Below are 23,230 nucleotides of genomic sequence, written 5' to 3' on the forward strand. Positions count from 1 at the left end.
AGTTTGTCGTGCCTTGTATATATCGAAGGAACCAAAATGATCAGGTTTCCAATTTTTGTGAGTAATCTGTGTTAAAATTTTTTAGAATATTACTGTTTGGCTGAGTAAATGGTGGGAAGTACTGCTGTTTGGGGATAACTGGTTTTAAATGTTGTTGGAACTGATTTTTGCAATTTTTTTGTTCTTCAGACCTAAGTTGCATATTTGTGACTTGAACTGAAATTAATGGGGCCTTCTTCAGAGTAAAGATGTATAGATTTCGGTGGCATGAATATAGCTGCTACTCAAGTTTTATTCCTTTTTAGTTTTGTTAGGCTTATAAAAATTATAATCAACAGAAGTCAGAAATTCATCTGTGCATAAAAATATCATGATTCTTTGGGTAGAAAAAATATGTGCACTTTTGTATACATACTACATTCTATGGAGTTTAGCACCAAATTTTAGTTTTTGGACCCCCAGGCAAGTTATCCTTGAGAGCCTATTAACTGGGAAATGACAAGATGAGCAAAGAGAGTTCTTTCCCTTTGATTATGTTTTTTGGGCTGTTTTTATTCAAAATTAATATGGCCACACTGCTGTAATATTTTGTGGATCCTTAGCTGATCATGGTGTCACTTACCATGCTTTGGAGATGTGTAGAATTGATCTTTAAGTGCAGGTGAATGACATATGCCTTTATATGTTTCTAAAAGAAATAGTGTGCTCATTTAGTAAGTGGGTACTGTTTATGTGACAGTGTTCAAGGTTTCATGTGGCCTGAAACCATCCCTCCGAAAAACCACTTGTTTACCTTATTGATGAGGACAGGAGCTCTTAGCTCCCAAAAAGAGCAGTTGTGCATTGAATCTCTCCTCTGAGTTTTCATGAAGTTGAAGACTTCTCTTTCTTTCTTTTGCCAAACCCCTTTGGTGTTTTTCAGACTCTGTATATCTGCCATGTCTTTTCACCAGACCAAACACCAGGGCTGGATGGAATGAAATTCTTGGTGATTACAAATAATTTATTTATTTATTGTATTTATATACTGCTTTGCTCACCCCTGGGGGAGCTCAAAATGGTTTACAACATAATAATGCCAACACTCAATGCCTAAGATACATGTAAACCAAATCAAACATCTAAACAAGAGACATATAACTATATGTTAAAATCAATAAAACCATTAAACATAAGATATAAACAACATTTAGACATGAAGAGACAGAATTAAAACACCTAATAAAAATACTAAAATCACAAGATCCAAAATCGTAGACTGGGGCCATTCCAATTGTCAATTGCACATATTCTCTATTTGCTGAATAGTAAACGAAGCTGAATAGTAAACTAAACCACTTTATGTGGATATCCTATTTCTGGGTGTCTACCTCTTTCTTTCCCAATTACAGGCAGCCCCGAGTTACAAACATCTGACTTACAAATGACTCATAGTTAAGAATAGGGATGAGACAATAGGAAGTGATAAGAAATCTACACTTAGAAAGGGAAATTCCTTCCTGAAAGAGTTATCATGGGGAAAAGGTGTCTCAACTGAAACTTTCTCTCCAATCCTTATTTCCACAACAAGCCAAATTTTTCAAAATCCAATTCTGCACAGGGACAAAAGGTGAGATGAAATCTTCTGAACAGGGGCACAGACCGCAAAACAAACACCACAGGGGTGTTAATCCTTCACTATGCCATCCAAAGCATGCATGCATGCATATGCCTGAAGTTACACTTTAAAAATGTACATATTCCAACTTACATACAAATTCAACTTAGGACAGACCTACAGAAACTATCTTGTTCGTAAGTTGGGGAGTGTGTACACAGCTGTCTGGTTGGATTTGTACCTTTGAATCCAGTGCAGAATTGTGAATAAAAGAACTTGGAGACTGCTCAATCTTTCTCAAAGAACCAAGATTCTTCCTCTAAGCAGAGAGGAAGAAATGAGATAAGGGATTAATTTTGTTGCCCAGCAGCTATTATGACTTAAATATATGCCAGCTGTTCATAGTAAGCCATTCAGTTGTGGCTGGCACATTTCTACTTTGATTTCTTGTAAAACTATTATTGATAGAAATACACATACTGTAATCTAATTCTATGAATGTGGCTCAGGAATGATATTATTATTTCTGAGCCACATCTATGGCTGCTGGAGAGTAAGCTGAATGTGCATTACTCTCCAGTAGACAGTATAGGACTGCAGCTTTAATTAAATGCTTTCAATGAATTAAAAACAGGTACTAAATTGATGGCATTGTGTCTGACAGTCTACTAGGTCAGCTGGAAAACCCACCAAAATTTTATATCCAACGACAAAGCAGAAACCTTGCTTGAGATACAAATGCACTTGATGATTTGTTTTCCTGAGTCAGGACATTGATGCATTGCAGCTGCTACATCATTGCCAAATTAAAAATTAACATCTTTGAAGGGCAAAAGCCCAATTCTGTTGGTTCTGAATTGTAACTTTTTCCAGGACTGGGTTAAAACATAAACAGAAGTTTGTATATGAGCAAATTGTTAGCTGGATCCCGCCAAAGTTCTGAGGTGAACTGGCTGGCCATCAGACAATTGCTTCTCTTCAAAGGAGCACATAAACAGAGAGTAGCTGGAAAGATCTGTATTTTTATGGGCTTTTTCCAATGGGCTTCTCAAATTGATAAAGGAGATTTGGTGGGTGGGCAACAATGTCTTTTTGTGGTATTCTGGGGAGGGCACAATAGCAGGTGTTTCACAATAGCCAAATGTACTGAAAGGGGGAGAACTCCCTACAATGCCTACACAAAATGTCTCACTGATTTTGTTCCTCAAGGTTTTTGTCTCTATTCTGTTCACTGTGCTTGTCCACCTGCCACTGTTCTACTCTTACCAGGTTCCACTTTCAGTGTACTGTAATAATCTTCCTGGCTTCAAACTGGTTCCAGGCATGGCAGTCTAATCACCCTTGCAATGAATCCAGTTCCTCCAAACCAGTTCCAAGATGGATTATAGTGTCAGTGTAGAAGCATTATTAGCAAAGTCTTGGAAACCCAAATCACATCAAATCTTGAGAAAAACAGATGAGTCTTTTTCTTTTCCTTTCAAAAATCTCCATGCAGTCATCAAAATATCAAACATTTCCAAAAATATTTCTGGTAACTTGTCCTATCAATTTTTCATTATTTTTTAAAATAGTTTATCCTGCTGAAGTGATATTACCCCATTCTTGTCTGCTATCAACAGTTTGTTATTAACTCCTTTAAAAATAATTCCTTGCACACACATTTTCTAATTAGTTTCCACCAAAAAGATTCATCCAAATATTTTTAGCTTCTGTGTATTTGGCTATTTTGTTGTGAAATAAAACCTTTTTCAAATATATCCTGAGACTGTCTTCCTTTCATATCAGGTTCCACTGGATGTTGCTAAGATTTTCTTTTTTACACTTAAGAGTAACCGGTGATAAATGTTGAAGTGCATATCTTTATTATGACAGTTGCTCAAAGAGAAAGACCAGAGGTACAGGCTTCACTCTTGACCGATATGTAATTAAAAAGCAATTTCCAGTGTACATCTTCAGCAGGAGCAGATCTTTTCCAATGCTAGTAAGCTAACACTGAAGTCAAAGTCACCCCAATATACCAGTATTTTAGGTTACAACAGGGATAGCTCAACAGCTGGAAAATATTTCCTGTTCATCTACTGTTTTGATTGTAAGTAAACTCAGAGGAAACAAAGGAGTGCATCGGAGTGGAGGTAATGGTAGATGAGTTTTATACAGGTTGAGTCTTCCTTATCTAAAATTCCTGGGACCAGAAAGGTTTTGGATTTTAGTCTCCCCCCCCCCCCCCCCCCAGATTTTAGAATACCTGTGTTTGCATGTATGTAATGAAAAAACGTGGAAATGGGACCCAAGTCTAAACAGAAAATTCATTTATATTTCATACTAGCTTGGGTAACCAGCAATGTCCAGGTTATTTGAAAAGGGCATTGTTTGTTTTTGGATGTTAGGTAATATCAGTTTGGTCATATTTCTTAGAAAAAAAACTTTGTTTTTGTTTTTTATGGATGCTCTCATTAGAAAATGCATAAGGATGCAGGTGAAGTATCATTCCCTGATGCCATTGTCAATCACCCCCAAACCCCGCCTGAATGCACAGTTGGCCATGTTGGGTTTGTGCGCAGTTTGGTCCAGATGTGTTGACGGCTAGGTTCAGTGCTCTCTGGATAAGTGTGAACTACAACTTTCAGATTCCAAGGACAACTCTCTTCAAACCTCACCATTATGCACACTTGTTCATGTTGTGTCTGTGTGCCAAGTTTGGTCCAGATCTGACATCGGCTGGGTTCAGTGCTCTCTGGATGTGGGTGAACTATAACTCCCAAAATCAAGGTCCATTTCCACTAACCCCTGCAGTATAATCAGTTGGTCATGGGGCTTCTCTGTGCCAAGTTTGGTCCCAGTTCATTGTTGGTGGAGGTAATAGTATCAGTGAAGGTACTATAATTTCACGATATAATAATAATAATAATAATAATAATAATAATAATAATAATAATAATATACTATACTATACTAATATTATAATATATTGTATATACATGTAATAATAATAATATTATGATGTAATACAATGTAATAATAATTATAATTCATTATTGTATATTTATATTACATGCAATATTACAAATATTATTGCAATATAGTCGTATAATATATATTGTATGTATATATACTTGTAAACCGCCCTGAGTCCCTTTCAGGGTGAGAAGGGCGGGATATAAATGTCTCTAATAAATAAATAAATAAATAAATAAATAAATAAGTCCTGTCATCCGTGGCAAGTGTGGTCCAGATCCATCGTTGGTTGGGTTCACAGTGCTCTCTGGATGTAAGTCAAGTACAACTCCTGTAAATCATGGTGAATTCTCCCCAAACCTCTTGTTCAGTTGCTGATCAATTCCTCTCTTAACTGTGTGCCATAGGAAAGGGTAGGAAAGGGTTAAGGGAGAGGCAGTGGGTGGGTCATGCAAATTAAGGAACCCTGTGGTACCCATTCTGGAGGAAAAATAGAAAATCCAGGATGAAAGTGTCCCTGCATGAATGCCTTCACTTGGGTGGGAGGGGGCAGAAAGGTGTTTGTGGAAGACACTGGCAGGGTTTGGGCTACATGTTCATGTTGCTCACTCTAACCTGCATGTCAGTGGAGGGAGGGCCATTGGTGTCTCCTGCTCAGTGGGAGCTCTAGCTGTTTGTGTGGTCGGGAGGCTGTCTGTGTAAGTGGACACCTCCGCCACATACAAACATACACATTTTTCACTTTTATTATGTGTATAGATGTTTAATAATTTTGTGCAAGAAGTAAAACTTTGCATACACTGAACCATTAGAAAACAAAAGTGTCACTATCTCAACCAGTTGTGTGGAGATTTTTGGATTTTGGAGTATTTTGAATTTCAGAATTCTGAAAAAGGGCCAGCCTGTAGAACCTGCAGATCAAAATCTCCTGATGTGCCGACCTCTGAGTCCTATACATCACTGATATTAACCTTGTTTTAGAACCCAAAAATGTTTTGGGATTGTTTGAAGAAATGCAACATTGTTGTTCTTTTGGTATACACAATACTAAAATTCCATCCTGATTATTTTTTCCTGGTGGGAATCTGTCCTTTTCATGCATTCATCAACTGATTGCAAAGGAGGTAATGTGGGGAATGAGGAAGAGAAGGTATCATAACAGTAACTGAAGCAGTATGGCAGTGGTTCTCAATCTGGGGTCCCCTAAGGTTTTGGCCTTCAACTCCCAGAAATCCTAACAGCTGGTAAGCTGGCTGGGATTTCTGGGAGTTGTAGACCAAAAACATCTGGGGAGCCCAGGTTGAAAACCACTGCAGTATGGTAGTACACCACTGTTACTCCCCTCACTGTGTTGGGAAGGAAGAAAGTATTTGTGTATTGTTCTATATCCACCCGCCTTAAAAAAAAGAAAAGAAAATCCATGTATCTTTGCTGGGGTTTCAACCACTATGTGAAAAGGAGCCAGGAGCAAGCAGAATTGAAGACTACTGTTTCCCAGACAAGGTTTTGGCCTGACCAAGGAATCTCCACTGTTTTAGGTGTGTGTGCTCATTGTGGAGCCTAAGTGCATACCAAAGCCTAGGAAACCCTCTCTCCTTGCACATTGTTGCAGTGCAAAGATCAACAGTTTTCTGGTTGTAGCCCCAACAGTACCTGGAAACATGTAATGGGTGTCAAAAGAATTCCCTTCACAAAAGGTTGCTTCTCTCCTTGGCTATGGCTTCCTAGGCAGGAGCAAAACACCCTTTTCATTTTCCTGGGATTTCCAGGGTTCTCTGAAGTAGCGTGTCATCTCTGAGAAATCACACAACAGTAAGCACATTATGGTGTTTCATTTCTGCAGAGTCCTCTATGGAGGAACCCTTTGGAAGATCAGATGCTATTAGCTTGCATTGATCCTGTGAATGCCACTTCAAAATGATTCAGCAGGTGGGATCAAAATTCTGTATTTGGAGTATAGTTGTTTGCATCACCAAAAGAGCATCATCCACACACAAGAGGAAAATATTGTCATGTCATTGAACCCAAAGGTTTGTAGAAGTGGTTTGATTGGGGTGGGGTGGGGGAATCTTTAGAGAGGGAAAATGTGTGTGTGTGAAGACCATTTATGGTCAGTAACTACAGAACACTGACCAATTTGGAGGAAGGCAAATGGAAAGTATTCAGAAAGTGTTTTCTACACTGCAGAACATTGTTGCAGACCCCATTTTCCAAAATGTATTTGTATTTTTTCTGATATATCCAGATAGTACTGAAACAAATTGCTGTTTAATGTTACCCTTATTGGGTTTTCAGGATTTATGATTCTACAGAATGTAGGGTTCAGGGATGGAGGCAGAAAGCCATAGGGCATTGTGGTCTCTAAAAAATATTTTGCATCACTAGTAAAGGCACTAGATATATGAAACACTAGAAATATGAGGGGGAATAAGTCTGTCCACCCTGCCTGCTATTCTTTAGAGAAGAACCTGGCAATTTCAGCAAATCTAATGAAATACTTTATCTTACGATGACAAATGAAATGCTTTTGTGGAATTTTGAAATATTATTTCTCATTCAAATTGTCACCTAATAAGTCTGTAAGTGAGTCTAATATAATCTTTCCAAAGTACATTCCAAATGCGTTAGACAACAGCCCTCATCATCCCTAGATAACGTGGTTACGACAATGCCTGGAAAAGCTTAGGAGTTGTAATACGTGACATATACGGATACAGTAGAGTCTCGCTTATCCAACATTCTGGATTATCCAACGCATTTTTGTAGACAATGTTTTCAAGACATCATGATATTTTGGTGCTAAATTCATAAATACAGTAATTACTACATAGCATTACCGTGTATTGAACTACTTTTTCTGTCAAATTTGTTGTATAACATGTTTTGGTGCTTAATTTGTAAAATCATAAACTAATTTGATGTTTAATAGGCTTTTCCATAATGCCTCCTTATTATCCAACATATTTGCTTATCCAACGTTCTGCCGGCCCGTTTATGTTGGATAAGTGAGACTCTACTGTACTATAAAAATGTACAAATCTTGGAACATCTTGCTTCCATTCTTTTTGTGCCCACTGCAGTATATGGAGGGAAAAGATTTTTGATAAGAAATGAACACATTTCTTGAAACTTGTGAAACAGTAGCAAAGCTTGTCTCCGTGCATGAAAACCTTGTGACACTATAATAATAATGATAATAATAATTTTTTATTTATATCCCGCCACCATCACCCAGAGGAACTTGGGACGGCTCACAAAACATTCAAGGTGTAACGTGCAAAATACAACAAGTTCAAAATACAACATAAACAATAAACAGTCAATATAACATCACACATTCACAGTATCCCCTTGTTAAACCAATAAGATACAGTGATTGTGGTAGATAAAAACAGCAGCATTTGATTTCAGAATTGTAAAGTGCATAATAGAGAATCTAAGGTCCTCATATGTATTATTAAAGAATCTAAACCTGATTGCATGCTTGTTGGAAAAGCCATATCTTTAAATGTGTGTGGAAGATTTGGAGGGTGGGGGCTAGCGTGATCTCCCTTGGGAGGGCATTCCAAAGCCGGGGGGGCACCACCGAGAAGACCCTCTCTCTTGTCCCCACCAACTGCACCTGAGACGGAGGTGGGAACAAGAGGAGGGCTTCCCCAGTAGATCTTAAAGCCCATGGTGGTTCATAGAAGGAGATGCGGTCACAAAGATAGGTTGGACCCGAAGCGTATAGGGCTTTATAGGTAATAACCTGCACTTTGAATTGAGACCGGAAACTCATTGACAGCCAGTGGAGCTGCTTTAATAGGGGCATAGTGTGCTCCCTATAACCAGCTCCAGTTAGTAATCTGACTGCTAACTTTGCACTAATTGCAGTTTCCGAGCCATCTTCAAAGGCAGCCCCCCCATAGATTGCACTGCAGTAGTCCATTCTAGATGTAACTAAAGCATGGACCACCATGGCCAAGTCAGGCTTTTCAAGGTATGGGTGCAGCTGGCACACAGATTTTAAACGTGCAAAGGCCCTCCCAGCCACTGCTGACACCTGGGCATCAAGCATCAGCGCTGACTCCAGGTAGACCCCCAAACTGCCAAGCTGTGTCTTCAGGGGGAGTGTAACCCTGTCAAACACAGGTTGCCACCCAATACCCCAATTGGCCCCACAAATGACCAGGAGGACCTCTGTCTTGTTTGGATTAAGCCTCAGTTTGTTGGCCCTCATCCAGTCCGTCACAGCTGTCAGGCACTGGTCCAGAATCTGGGGAGATTCCTTGAAATGTGGTGGAAAAGAGTAGTAGAGTTGAGTGTCATCTGTGTAGAAATGGCACCCAACTCTAAAACTCCGGATAACTTCAGCGGTTTCATGTAGATGTTAAAAAGCATGGGAGAAAGAAGTCCTGTGGTTACCAAGGGATGCCTGGCAAGCTTCGCTAACTGTGGATGCTTCTAGTCAGGAACCAGGAATCTCACCAGGCTGAAGGCAAACGACAGAGACCTTTATTCAATTTGCACAAAAGGGACACTCGTATAGCACAGATGCTGAAAAGGTACAAGTGTAAAAGCATCATAAGCAGACATTTTTATATACAAGCATTCTCATGCATTTTCCCCAGATTGGCCAGTGCTGAGAAGCTGACTGGTGCCTTCTTGGCCTCTGATTGGTCTGGAGGCAGGTCCAAGAGTGTCTGCGCCTTGATTGGAGGAGGTGGCAGTGATGTAGCTGGGGATCTCCCAACTGGGCAGGGAGGCTCCGGGGCTTCTAGTGGGCTGGCAGAGGTGGTCTTGGAGGTGGTCTTTGGATACATTTTACCCGTTTGGCTTGCATCTTGGCTGGGGAGAAGGGAGAAGGTGGGATAGGCAATCTCCATTGAAGCTCCAGAGATTCACTGGTGCAGACTGGCTCAGACTGAACAGCTGAGCTGGGAGTGTGTGAGGGCTTGGAGGCTATGGGGTATGGGCTACTGCTGGTATTTGGAGACTCGAGGTAGATCATGGAGATGGAGGCTGTTTCCAGTTCATCTGGTCTTCCATCCTTGGAAAACTATAATTCCCCATAGGTCAAACTATGTCTTCTTTTTATTAGGGGTGGGGTTGTGGTTCCTTGATAACACTTCCTTATTTACAACCCCTTACCTACCCCTCACCCTACCTAAAGCAGTTCAAGGAGCACAAACTATCTGATGAATCTGCTTAGCTTGGCTTCTGGAGGATATGGTGGACTTAAAAATATTAATTAAATATTGAGAGGGAGGGCCTGTCTACCCCCCCCCCCCAGATTTTCCCACTTCTGATGTAAATTTCTGGGTCTCTGTACTTCACAGATAGTGTTAACTTATCTGTCTTTTTATCCTTTAGTAACTAATTCTTGCTCGAGAAAGAAGGCTGTGCCAGAATTATTCTCATAGTATTGTTGATAGCTAAAAAAAGAGAGTTTTCTCTAGATGAAGCAATGACTCCTAATGGTAATTCCTGGGTTTCAGACATCAGATGAAATCTCAGTTACCACAAATTGGTGTTATGTCTGAATTGAACCTTGGAGCCTTGCTTAAACTTGATGTTTCTTGCCTTCTTTGTATGCAACTCCAAAAGGGGAACGTGTGTGTCTGATTGCAATCTAGTACTCTGTGGACAGTTGAGCAGTTTTGAACCCGTATCTACTTTAAAGTCCCGTGAGGTATGTTTACTTGGACAAAGGCTAAAGTAGTCATCAACAGTGATAGTATGAACTGTAATGGTCATCAGCTGCAGCTCAAGCAAAACAGGCTTCTCATTCAGGCAAACAAACTCCAAATGGAGCTTAATTACAATTACAAGCCACTGACTGTATATCTGCTCTGCAGTTTCATGAGTGAATTAGTATGCATGGAAGCAGAAAACCATTACTCTGCAATTGTTTATGTAACCAACAAGGAGGGATGGGAGGCAGAAAATACTGTTGGCTTAGTGTTCTCTCTCAACTGATGCGCCTCACACATGGGACAAAATAGTGATTTGATCTACATGACTGAGAAAGTATTCCTTTCTCGAGGAGCAAAGATCCTTGTTTTTGTAAAATAGAAACAGACTTGACACGTGTGATCCTTGTATATTTCTTGAATGTATACTTGGTCAATACAGATCAGATATTGCTGTTCCTTTTAGATGTGGAGAATTCAAAATTGAATGCTAAAGTTAGATATGAAAGTAATCCTCAAGGATCTTGGCTCTATTATTATTGTAATTAACATTTAACTTACTGATGCCTCAATTAATTTTCTTGGTATCTATTTTTAATGTTGAGATTTACCAGTAGCTGCTGCATTTCCCACTCCCGTCTTACACTCGAGTCAATACATTTCCCCAGTTTTTTGTGGTAAAATTAGGTGCCTCGGCTTATATTCGGGTTGGCTTATACTCAAGTATATATGGTACATTTTGTTTCAAAGCGATTCTGTGCATTTCTTCGATGTAGCTCCCATTGAGTTCAGTGGGACTCACTCATCTAGCCAAGCTGTTACAGGAATGCAGATTCAGCCATTGTTAATCTGGTTTAGAATATGCAAAGTGACCTTGTAGCACTAAAACTACTCAGAAAAAGAAATTGTTACCATAGGTTTTTATAGACTGCATGTATTTTATCAGATGCAATAGTCTTGGTGTGCTTCTACATCATAGAATTAGTGCAGTTTGACAACACTTTAACTGCCAAGGTGTAATGCTTTGGAATCATGGGGGCTGCAATATTATAATGTTTTTAGCCTTCTTTGCTGATGCCTCACCAAACTTTAACTCCCATGATTCAGTAGCATTGAGCCATGGCAATTAGAGTAGTGTAAAACAACATCCCTCGTCTACGAAATCTTGTGCTACTAATGTCTTCCTCCTGGTTAGTTTCAAAATTGCTGCAAGATCACTTTGCATACAGATCCAGACTAATCTTTTAATGTTATAAAGCAGCACTTCTCAGACTATGTGACTAGTATTTTATTTACAATATGGCAAGGACTAGCCACATATTGTGCTCCTTAGCTACAATTGTTTGTAAGCAGTGGAAAGTCTGAATCCTATGAAGTAGACTCATTGATTAGGGTGTGCCAACAATTATGGTATTAGTTGGAAATAACAGTAGGATTCAGACTATTATCTTTCATTATCTCATTTGTCAATTCCTATTTGTATGTAGATTAATTGCCATTTTGAATGTTGCTAGCCTGGGTTAAACTGAGTCAAGAATGTTCCTGAAATTGCATTAGTAAATGTCTTTGAACTTATCAAGACTTTTTCAAAACGATTAAAGAACATGGGAAAGGTTAGAGAAAATTGTTCTAATTTCATTTATTGTTATTTCGTATCTTGACTTTTTTTCCAAGCACTCTTAGTTAAACTTTACAGCAATGTTTTGAGGTGAGTTAGGATGATGTAACAATTTAGCCATAGCCACTTGGCAAGCTTTGTTTCTGAAGGGGCATTTGAACCCAGAATCTAATCCTATAATCTCTGCATCACCGTTCATGCAATGTCAGGATAGAAGGCTATGTGTGATGTTGGTAGGAAAATGTCTTATGGTGCAGAGCTTGGAATAAGAATTTAGATTGTCTAGCTTCCAACCTTAAGAGGTGATGTAATTCTCAAGATTTCCCTATTCAATTTTTGAAACAAGCCAGTACTGCTGGGAAACTGTGTCACAGTCTTACTCTGCTTTGTCTGATGAATTACGGGTTGACATTATAGCTCAACAAAACAGGGTTGGTGTCCAAATGTGTGTTCTGGCACTTACATCACTGCAGAGAAGTCAATCTGAAGGCTGCTTGAGGTTTTTAAAAGGTACCTCTTGTTTCAATAGACATGGATGCCTAAGGAAATGAGGCATGTATGAAGACATAGTAATGACAGGACTGTTTTTAGTCATGAGATTAGGCTGTTTTGAGCTCATGGTGCATACAATTGCATCAATGTATTATTACATATTTTTATGATAGCATAGGAAGATGATTTTATTGTGGCTGTCCTCCACTAATTGTTAGATGACAGGTATAATTTAATGTTACTTTTATTTCAGTATTTTGCTACAAAACAGTTCTGAATACAAATTACTAATGTAGCAATAAACCATTGTACCAATCAGTTATATCCCATCCCATTAGTGGACTGAGGAACATGTTTTACTCCCCAAACCTAAAACATAATCAATTTTGGAGGGTCTTTATGTATTCCGAATTTTAAATATTCATTTTAACAGCAGAATTTATGTTGGCTTTCTGTTCAGAACAACTAATTGGTCAAATATCCATTTTACCTGGGACTTTACTTCGTTTCCATCAGGTAATTCCAACATTGAATACTGGTGGGTTGGGGGGGGGGCTGTTTTTGTTTTCTGGGAGTTGTAGTTCACCAACACTTAGAGAGCACTCTGTACCAAACTGGTGATAAAACTAGTAAATTTGCCACACATACCCAACATGCCCAACTTTGAATACTGGTGGAGTTTCAAGGGAACTGACCTCAGAGATTGGGAGTTATAGTTCATTGCTCTGTTCATCGACAGAGCAATGTGCACCCAGCTGATGGATCTGGACCAAACTTGGCTCAAATACCCAATATGACCAACTTTGAATAATGACTCGGGTTTTTTTTTTTTTGGGGGGGGGGGCTGATCCAACATGATGGTAATTGTAATTCTCCCTGCATCAGAGAACCCTGTGACCTCCCCCCCTCCCACTGATGATGGATCTGAACCAAACTTGGCACACAGACCCAACATGGCCAGCTGTGAATACTGGTGTGATTTAGGGAGGATTGACTCATGATTTGGGAGTTGTAGTTTACTCACATGCATTTTTAATAGGAGCATTAAGAAAAAACAAAAGGAAAGACTGACTTTTTCCTAACGAATAGCATTACAAATTACATAAGCACCTTCTGCTGTTACTCTTCCTCCTGATTCTTCTGGGCCACTCTCAGTCCCATGTCACATGGGGACTTTCCCCACTGCCTTGAAGGGACTCGCTGACGCGAGCCTCCCTCTAGCCTCACACACTCTCCCTTGCCCACGCATGCGTACCATGCTGCCATGTGCCGAGCACGCCTGCTCTCCCCTCCCTGCTTGGAGCCTAAGAAACAGCCCTGCCCTTGGCTGAGCGGCCAAATGAGAGGTCAGCCAATCACAGCAGGAGGAGGGTTTTTGGTGGGAGAATTCGTCATCTGGTTCCAAAAAGAAAGTGAAGGACAGAGAGATCTTCAGCTTTCTCTGCTGAAAGTGTTCCTAAGACCATCAGAAATGTGTGTTATTCCAATGCATTTTTTTTATATTTTTCATTCATTTTTAGTTTTGCTTAGCTGGAGGCTGCCAACATTACCCACCTCCCATATCTCTACTGCTCTTTCTTCCATGCCCATTTGGATACAGAAATCCTGTAATGAATTGGCTGCTTATTGACCAATTTCCTTCCATCCCTTGTTTGTGGCTTCTGTCTTTACGTGGCTCTTTTTCAGTTCTTGGCTTTTGTTCTAGCTTGTTCCCTGTTGCGAACTTTTCATCTGGTGTTATGGACTTTTATTTTTAAAATGCTGTGTTTATTAGAGATGCACAGTACAGGCTATGTGGTCAAGATTTTCTGAGAGAGGCAAGAGTGTGAAATGAGGATTAATCTGGTGATTGGCTGGGTGTTTAAATAGGTTGTTAAAAGGATGGGGTATATGATAGAGCAAGATATGAGGGTCTGCCATAGCTAGGAATTAAGTGCTAGTGAGGAGGAGAGATAGGGATTGGCTAGATTCATGACCATGATGTTCAGCTAGGGTTAGGAGAGATAGAGAAATAAGTATTTAGATCTGTTAAGAAGTACTATTTAACTGTACATTGTATTTCTATTTAATAAATTATTTTTGCGATATGCACCTATGCCTCTGGGAATGCTGCAGTAGTGCTATCGGTTGTCTGTGGTGGCAGCAATGGTTCAAGGGCACTAGTGTCCCAAGTGGCAGGATTATAAGAAGGAATTTTGCACAGGAACCAAGAAGACATCTAGAAGATTCTCACAAGTGAGGTTGGCAGTAGTGGGTTAAGTGGAGACTTCACATTTGTTGCCACAATGATAGCATAGGTAGCATGTATGTACTGTACGTATGTATGTATTTTGCATGCCTTTATTATATATATATTTATTTAAGAAGGCTTATGGGGAAAAAGTTGATAAACACAATACATTTAAAAAAATTAAAACATGATACCATTATCAAAGAAAAGATGCAGAATGTTCAAGAATAGAAGACCTCACAGTTTGTGCTAGAAGTGGGATAGGTGGATGACCATCCAAGTTCTCTGTCCCTTGTTTTTCTTCATCCTTTCTTTTTTTTTCACAGTTGATGTTCTTGTAGGATAACCTTACACTGCAGTAGCTCCCTGAGTCCATAATGACTATTGCTTCCAGGATGAAACAAATTCTGTCCATTACAAGAAAAAGGGTACTGTGGTTCTAGTACTTCCTTCACGGTGTAAGAGAAAGCAAGGCTGTGACCAGCACATACTCCTGCATCTGTTTGTCTCAATGAGAAAGAAACAGACTGTCTATTGTGATCTCATGCTGATGCCATTTGCTTGAGCAGAGACACTGCATCAGCATGAAGTCACAATGGATGGTTTTCCCTGGAAGGGAAGAGAAACTGGCAGCAGCATTTGCCCACAGAACTACTCTGCCATCCATTGGTGTCTGTGAGCACAAAGTCTCTGGTGAGAAAGGTCCCATTTTTACCTTGAGGCAGAAAACCTTTTCTTGTCTTCCTCTCAGAGGACATCGCCATTTCCCCCCAGTTTGACAGAGATCTATCTCTAGGATCTTTATGAGAAATGATATTATCATCTACCTCCTGCTATTAAGAGCTCTCTTTATTATGTACCTGCCTGTTCACCTTCTTGTCTTTCCATGTCCTTTCTCTATGGAATTTGATTAGCTAGGGAGTTAAAAGTAACCATGGAGGTGTTGGAGAGTTGGCCCTTGAATCAGGCATGGGAATTACACCTTCCTCCACATGTTGTTGCCTTGCAACAGCCCTGGCCAGCATAGCCAATACTGAAGATTTCTGGGACTTGGGGTTTTGTGTGGTTTCCAGGCTGTATAGCCATGTTCTAGCAGCATTTTCTCCTGACGTTTCACTTGCATCTGTGGCTGGCATCCTCAGAAGATCCTGCTGCTAGAACAAGCCATTTAGCCCAGAAACCCTAGTGATTCTGGCCGTGAAAGCCTTCGACAATATATTTCTGGGACTTTTCTCCCAGCAACATTTTATATATTTTCCCATTTTTTACAGGGGATTTAGGTGAGTGTATGTGCCTACTAACATGCGGCAACCTCATGAATGTCATAGCACTTTCTTAGGCCACATCTATACTACCATATAGAATCCAGATTATCTGCTTTGAACTGAATTATATGGCAATGTAGACTCATATAATCCAATTCAAAGCAAATCTGGATTTTATTTTGCAGTATAAATTGGGGACTTAGGAAAGCAATATTCAACAGTGTTTTTACTGGTTCCCTCATCTGAAATATAGCCTATGGCACCTGATATTTGTTTGTAGCCTCTGCCAAGTACTCAGGGTGGCCTTGCTTAGTTTCAGAGGTCCAACAGAATCTAGTGCCTTTAGGTTTATGCCCCTTATATAAAATTTGAGACAGTTATTAAAATAATCTGCAACCACAACACTTTATAGCACAAAATTTTTAAAGAATTAAACTCAATTAAATTAAAAAGTTTACAAATAAAACATGGCAATGAAGATAAAAGTATAGCATCCCCATTAAAAGACACTTCTGCAACGACCAGTTTCAAAGACCTGTTTAAACAAAAAGGTCTTTGTTGCCAGCGGAAAAGAACAAAGATCAGGCAAATTTAGCTTCCAATGGGGCTAGAAATGTATTTGCATAGTTAGAATGAGCACACCAGCTGTGCCCATTCCTGGAGATGTCAGATTCTATGTGGGACTGCCTTTGGAAACTTTGGGAAACCTCAAAAGGTCTAAAATTCAGCTGGCCTTCTGAACCAACCTGGTTAGACGAAACAAAGTTCAGGTGATACATAAACTTCACAGGGTACATCTGAAAAGCCCACAAACATATGCACCCTTATGTACATTCTGATGTTTTGCTGAGATGGGCAATATTGCTAAAGCCAGTTGACATTTCCAAAGACTTCTCAGAAACAACCCAAGTGCAGCTTGTTTTAGTCTTCAGATGTAAGGAAAAAATGGTATCAGAGAGCCAATTTATAAAGGTTTGTTATTATTCCTGTTGAGAGCAATAAACTATTGGAGAATATTTTAACCAAATAATACCCTACAGCTAACCCTTTCAGAATAATTTCTAAATCTCCTATACATCCCTTTCAGGATGTAACAGCAAAGCTTGGATGTGTGTCTGCATATGAGCTTAGTCTGATAGAAAGTGATTAATCTCAAAAGGTGTAACCTATTGAAGAGGATTTGTGTGAACATCACACTTGAAAATTGTAGGTTACTGTAGGCCAAATTTGTGTGAATGTGAGTGATATATGTTTAGCCACAGACCTGTGGGGTCTTATTGATTCTTGGATCTGCTGAATGATTCCATACAATGTCTGCAAAATTCCTGATCAAACATGTCCTTTCTTTTCACACTTCGCCATATTTGAATTGTTTGGTTATCCTGTTGCAGACTCCCTTTTTTCCTCACTTGCTTTTTTAAAAAGTTCTGCCTCAAGCAGAGAGTTAATTTTCTCATGATGCTTCTTGATTCTTTTTCCTGCCGCCTTGATTTCCACATAAAATTGAAAAAAGGAAATTTAACCTCATATTTTAAAGTCAATATATCATGGATGGGATGTTTGCATTGTGCTCCTCGCCACCAGTTATGCACATAAATGAATGTGGCTGTGACTGCATGGTAAACTGTTGAATATGTGGCTTTAAAATGCACATGTTTGTGTCTACATGCATTCTTTACAAATATTATAAACTATGTTTACTTAAACTAATAGCTTTGTTATATGATCCTTTACTATAGCAAATGCATACTTTTCAATATAATGTAAAGCAACTTAAGGTAAAGGTAAAGGTTTTCTCCTGACATTAAGTCTAGTTGTATCCGGCTTTGGGGGTTGGTTGATGCTCATCTCCATTTCTAAGCCGAAGAACCAGCGCTGTAGACACCTCCAAGGTCATGTGGCAAGCATGACTGCATGGAGCCCCGTTACTTTCCTGCCAGAGTGGTTCCTTTTGATCTCCTCACATTTGCATGTTTTCAAACTGCTAGTTTGGCAGACGCTGGGATGAACAGCTGGAGCTCACCCTTCTCCCTGGATTCGAACCACTGACCTTTTGGACAGCAAGTTCGACAGCTCAGTGGTTTAACCTGCTGCTCCACCGGGGGCTCCAAAGCACCGTATAATGTTATAATTTTTTTAAGCATTTTGCCAAGTGATTGATAAATCACAAGGTTAAAGTCTTCACATTTCTTGAAGATGCTCATTTCTGTTATTGATGAATTTTAATGTCTATCCTGTCTTTCTTTTGAGTGGGACCCAAGGCGCCTTAGCTTGATTTCAGCCAAAGTACATGAATTAAAAATAGGCGGTAAAGAAGTTAAAATCAAATAAATGTAGCCACATTTAAACATGAGTATGTACTTTATAACAATGCAAAATTACTCAAAACCATAAGAAGATCAATAAAAATGTAGCTCCTGTTTTCCTTCAGAACTATTATTTCATTCATACACACATTAATGCAGACTTTTGCAACACAATTCAAAAGTAAGTCCCATTGAATTAAGTGGGAATTGCTTCAGGATAAAAAAATATGCAGGATTGTTGTTAAGAGAGCAGTTAATAGGTGAATATTTTTACTTGTGCATATTTACTTACCATATTTTACTTCTTACTTTCATTTTGACTAAGAACAAGTATTATTGAGGCCAGCTCAGGAATGCAAAGTCTGAGGGGCAAAGGTGGCCAGCTCTCCCAACATATTCCCATGACCTGTTATAGGCTGGTGAGGTTGAGAGGTGGAGGTTTAACTGGGTACCATTATTGTACTATTTGGCAAAAATGTTGATATCTCCCTACCCTACACTAGAAATAAGAACAGTTTAAGTAATGGAACCCTAATTATGCTGGCATTAAGCCGAAAGACAATTCTATCCTAAAGCTGCAGTTCTGTACTTACGTACATACCGGTAAGACCTATTTAATTCCATAAAGCCTTTTCTGAGTAGCCAAACTCCTAAAAATGTATATAGGATTAATGGGAATTTGCAACGTTTTTGCGATCAAATTATTTTTCAGCTCTGAAGTTAGATCAATTCTGCTTATGAATAAATAGTGAAACAATTACCATAAACATTGTAACTTGTTTTCATTTACAGTATCTGATAGCTCATACATTCACTCAATAAATCTTACATTTATAGCACTGCCTTCAATATAGAAGTACTAAATTTAAATACTAGACAAACCACACTTCTTAGTAATCTTTCCAGCAGTTCTTCCTCATGTTATTCTCATTTTACTCAACTGGAGAAATATATATTGATTTATTTCAGAGATTTATTCATCAGATTCTTTTTTACACTCCAGATAGCATATACAGATGCTTGTGGGTTTGTTTTTGTTTTGTTTTTTCAGCCTAAAGATGTGTGGATTTCAGCCTTCTGGATTCAGGTTTGTTTATTTTGGAGGTCTATCTCCCAGAGACTTCTACAAAATAGGCATATGTAGAATTATAAAAGTCTAAGTCCAATTGTTTATTTTAATATTAGATCATTCCTTCTGCACAAAAATCCGCTCTAGGTTATCTTAGTCTTTTTTGTTTCAGTAATATTATTTAGAAAATGGAGTATAAGTCATTTCGTTGTTGCTGTTATTAAACATTTGATCCCCAAACATTCCTATTGGCCCACCCCATGTTGATCTAAATGACTCAGAGATCAGTCAGTGGAGATCCATGTTATCTACTGCCCATATTTGTACCATGTTTTCAAAGCAGAGTCTCTAAGAATCCTGAGTTTTATCTAGTTGGGCATAGTAATAGCTAACAAGCTTTCCAAAAAAGCAGCTTGTCCATCACAGTGACTTATTTTCTTTTGCATACACAGGCGTTTGGATATGTTCTCAGTTCAGGCAGCACAACCATAAGGCTTAGCTTTATTTCTCAGGAACGTATTTCAAAATTGTTGTAATATGTTGTCCTTTAGCAGTTGGCAAATATAGGTATACTTTAACTTCTCTGACAGTGAAGCTCCTTTTTACAAAGTCTTGCTACATAAGTCCAACCCCACCCCACTTTCCACTTTCTTGTCCTCCTTGTCCACTTTCTAGCTGGGTTTTTAAAATAGTATTGGCAGTGTAAAGATGGAGAAGGGTTGGAGAAACATTTTCAGTGTTGGCTTGCAGCAGTGCGGCTGCAGTAAACAATGCAATAAAGCTTGAGCTGGAAAAAAAATAGGATTCAATGTCATACATTTCCAAACTTTTATAGTCCTGAATCCTTCAGAAGACATCTTTGGCCCATGGACCTCCAACCCTGTCCTGATTTTACCAGGAATTGTGAACCCACAAAGTTTTTACTCCTTCCATCTATTCCTATTGCCTGAGTGTTTTGTATAATGTAGTAGATTTGGAAATAAAGAGAAAATATTTTAAATATAACCAGAAACATCTATTTTTGGTGCAAAATATATTGGATTCACTCCTAATGTGACAATGAAATTGTTTTATTTTTGTACTTAAAATAGTTTTGAAATTGGACTTTATATCCAATTGGTGAATATGTAAATCTAAGCCAACACCCAACGTGCTCTGTCTACTTTCCCTGGAGAGATTACATGGGTCTGAGAGGCCAGGTTGCGATAAAATGACTTCTGTGGCCGAGTAAGTGTTTGGAGATAACTTGCGCTCTCCTTCCCCTTTCTTTGTATTAGGGACAATCTAACAATTCGCCCCTAATACAAACCGTTTTCATTTTTCATTTTTTGTGGAACACCTAGGATGCTTTTGCAGGGGTAGGTGGAACACAGTTACCTTGACTGCCTGCAGCAGTCAAGGTAAATGGCAGCTTTCCTTATCAAGCATTTATGAACAACAAATAGAGCAGAAAAAGGGAAAACAAATGAGCCTCCACACCCATTATCCTCAACATAGATTTGTCCTTTTTGACGACGAAAATGAAAATCATCAGAAAAATGGAGCCTGGTGTATTTTGGAAGGAACTTTCCAGTGATCTTGCAAAGACTGAGTGTTTTAGTTTACTTATGAGAAATTCCTCTAATCTGCGTATTTGATTTTATATGCAAATATTGTTAGTTTTGGATGAAAAGAGTGGAATCCTTTTGATTAGAGTAGACCCATCAGATCAGTTGTTAAATGAAGAGTGAATACATAGGTACTGTATAAGTATCTTATCTTATCTTATCTGATTTGTTGTGAATCCATTCCTTTGGGCTTCACACAAATGTATATGTCCTTACAACTCTTAAGTCTAAAAATTACAGAAAAAATATCGACTCAAAAAAACTTGGATAACTTATCCACTAGTTAATATAAGTACCATACCTTGATTCTTTTTTTAAAAAATATCTCTGTGTAGTGTGGTGAAAGGCTCCTTTTGAATGCTTGGGCTAGAAAATGATGCTAATCAGGGATAGGTGGCCCCCTGAGGCAACACTGTGCTTTCTGCTCTCTGTGGAATACATCTTGACTTATCCATGGGTCATTTCAAAATCCATAATTGTGGCTGACTTATATACAAGTACATATGATAATTCTCATTGATTCAATTAAGCTACTCTAACTGGGAGCAAGATTTAGACCAGGGGTCCTCAAACTTTTAAAGCAGAGGGCCGGTCCACAATCCTTCCGACTGTTGAGGGGCCGAATTATCATTTGGGGAAAAAAAACCGAACAAATTCCTATGCACACTGCACATATCTTATTTGTAGTGCAAAACAACAATAACAATGAAAGAACAATACAATATTTAAAAATGAAAATAATTTTAACCAACATAAACCTATCAGGATTTCAATAGGAAGTGTGGGCCTGCTTCTGGCCAATGAGATAGTCAGGTTAATTAGGATTGTTGTTGTTGTTATTGTTGTTGTTGTGTGTCTTCAAGTCATTTCAGACTTTGGGCAAGCCTAAGTCCAAAATTATTTATTTCTTCATTTACTATATTTATATCCCACCCTTCTCACCCCGAAGGGAACTCAGAGCAACTGTATGTACATACAATATTAGCATTATACTATATTGAACTATACTATACTGTAATATTATATGTAATATATAACATATAATTAATATTATTATATGATATTATTGTTAGTATTGTATTGTATAAAATGATAATATTATCAATATTATATGTATATACAATAGATTATATTATTAAAACTGATATAAAAATATTATATTATAAATGAGGATGGGGGGCCAGGTAAATTACCTTGGAGGGCCGGATCCGGCCCCCGGGCCTTAGTTTGGGGACCCCTGATTTAGACTGATGTTTGCTGAAACATGTTGAGTTGTTTGCTTTTTTCGTGGTACAGGGACCTTACCCTATTCTTTTGATATCATTTACACTTTGAGTACTAAATTTTCTGTTAAAAAAGGAAATGCGCAGGGACACATCAACTTCATTAACTGAGTTGTAGCTGCATAGTGTAAAAGTGTTTCCTTTAAGTAATATGTTACAACACACACTGCTTTAAATGATTTCCCCCCCTCTCCTCTTCTCCCCCAAAGAATACTTGTTTTGCTTTACTACAGTTTTGAGTGACCTATTGTAGCTGGGTAACACTACACCAATTTTACTATTTTTTTCTGCTAAGGTCACAGCAAGCCCGTTTTGTGTCGTAATACAGGCCAGCTACAGCAGTAGGCCAACTGGTTCAACCGCTGCGTCCCTGCTAATGTGGAACAAAAGGCCTTTGTTGGATGCTTGGCTGTCCAAAGTGCATTGTCAGCAGGTCTCTCTGTTTGAAAGATTTTTTGTTTTGTTTTTTAACTTTGTCAGCTGGTATCTCATGGAGTTAGACTTCAGTATGTAGTGCTACTTATGATGGGCTAATACTTAGAAATCAGACAGTTTAATACTTTAAAAAAAATCTTTCATTCCATGATGAATACTTTTTGTTTTGCATGAAGTCCTCCTGCATGTCCTTTTCTCTTGCTTCTGTAGCTGTTGGTGGTATGAATAGTTCAGGTTACTTGAATGGAATCCCACTTCATAGATGCTGTTGTTATTTGGGCTAACAGAATTAGTGCTTTGTCTTTAAAACCTTAGACATTTTGTCATGGCCTGTATTCCACTTTCAATTTTTATAGGAAAAAACTGGGTATATAAATATTTTAGAAGGAAGGCTAGGAACATGCAACCTTCCTGATATTAAAGAGAATCCAGCTCTCATAAGCCTCATCAATATGGCCAGTGGACAAGGGTGACAGGGATTGTATTTCAATATTTGGAGTTGTTAAATAATACCTAGTGTGATCTTTTTCTCTTATATTTAAGATTTAGAGGTTTATTGAAGATTATAAGATTATACTTCTAATATTATAGTGATTCATTCATATCTTTCAGTTCTAAATTCCTTTGTCCTTTAGTGTCTTAGGAGAGTTTTGAGATGTTATTTATTTAAATTATTAACATGTTCACATGCAACATGT

At 38.6% G+C, this 23,230-nt stretch overlaps 1 protein-coding gene across 5 annotated transcripts in view; it reads left to right on the forward strand.

The window, feature by feature from the left end:
* The window catches only part of dlg5 (discs large MAGUK scaffold protein 5), a 147,046-nt gene that overhangs the window by 10,007 nt on the left and 113,809 nt on the right, over nucleotides 1–23,230 (forward strand). The window lies entirely within an intron of this gene.

This window comes from Anolis carolinensis, chromosome 3, assembly GCF_035594765.1.
Source record: "Anolis carolinensis isolate JA03-04 chromosome 3, rAnoCar3.1.pri, whole genome shotgun sequence".
NCBI classification, from domain to species: Eukaryota; Metazoa; Chordata; class Lepidosauria; order Squamata; family Dactyloidae; genus Anolis; species Anolis carolinensis.